At 37.8% G+C, this 1033-nt stretch overlaps 1 protein-coding gene across 1 annotated transcript in view; it reads left to right on the top strand.

The window, feature by feature from the left end:
* LOC105534530 overlaps positions 1-1033 on the top strand; it is a 116652-nt gene that overhangs the window by 16492 nt on the left and 99127 nt on the right. The window lies entirely within an intron of this gene.

A 1033-nucleotide genomic window follows, 5' to 3' on the forward strand; every position in this document is an offset into this window, starting at 1 on the left:
TTTTTTGGAGAGAAAAGGTCTCACTCACTACATTGCCATTGCCCAGGCTGGTCTTGAACTCCTGATGTCAAGCCAACCTTCTGCCTCAGTGTCCCAAAGTACTGAGATTACAGATGACAGCCACCACACCTGGCCCCTATTGCTTATTTTTGTCAACATTGTCAAAGACCAGAAGGCTGTAGGTGTGTGGCTTGATTTCTGGGTTCTCAGTTCCATTTTATTGGCCTATGTGTCTGTTTTACTATGAGTACTATGCTGTTTAGGTTACTGTAGCCTTATAGTATAGTTTGAAGTTGGGTAATGTGATGCCTCAAGCTTGGTTCTTTTTGCTTAGGATTGATTTGCTATTCAGGCTCCTTTTTGGTTCCATATGAATTGTAGAATAGTTTTTCCTAGTTCTGTGAAAAGTGACATTCGTAATTTGGTAGGGATCATGTTGAATCTATAGACTGCTTTGGGCAGCATGGCCATTTTAATAATATTGATTCTTCCAATCCATGAGGATGATATGTTTTTTCCATTTGCTTGTGTAATCTATTTTTTTTTTTTTTTGACAGTGTTTTGTAGTTCTCCTTATAGAGATCTTTCATCTCCTTGGTTCGTTGTATTCCTAGGTACTTTATTTTTTGTGTGGCTATTGTAAATGAGATTGCATTCTTGATTTGGCTCTCAGCTTGAACATTATTGGTGTATGGAAATGCTACTGGTTTTTATAGATTGATTTTGTGTACTGAAACTTTGCTGAAGTCATTTTGTAAATCAGTTCCAAGAGCCTTTTAGTGGAGTCTTTAGGGTTTTCTAGGTACAGAATCATAACATCACTGAAGACAAAAAGTTTGATTTCTTCTTGTTGTATTTGAATATTTTTTTCTTTTTTTCTTTTGCCTGGTTGCTCTGGCTAGGACTTACTCCTGTGTTGAATAGGAGTGGTGAAAATAGGCATCCTTGTCTTGATCCAGGTCTCAAGGGGAATGCTTCCAGCTTTTGCCCATTCAGTATAATGTTGGCTGTGGGTTTGTCATATCATTTTGAG

Source organism: Mandrillus leucophaeus, unplaced genomic scaffold (assembly GCF_000951045.1).
Source record: "Mandrillus leucophaeus isolate KB7577 unplaced genomic scaffold, Mleu.le_1.0 Scaffold136, whole genome shotgun sequence".
In the NCBI taxonomy this organism is placed as follows: domain Eukaryota; kingdom Metazoa; phylum Chordata; class Mammalia; order Primates; family Cercopithecidae; genus Mandrillus; species Mandrillus leucophaeus.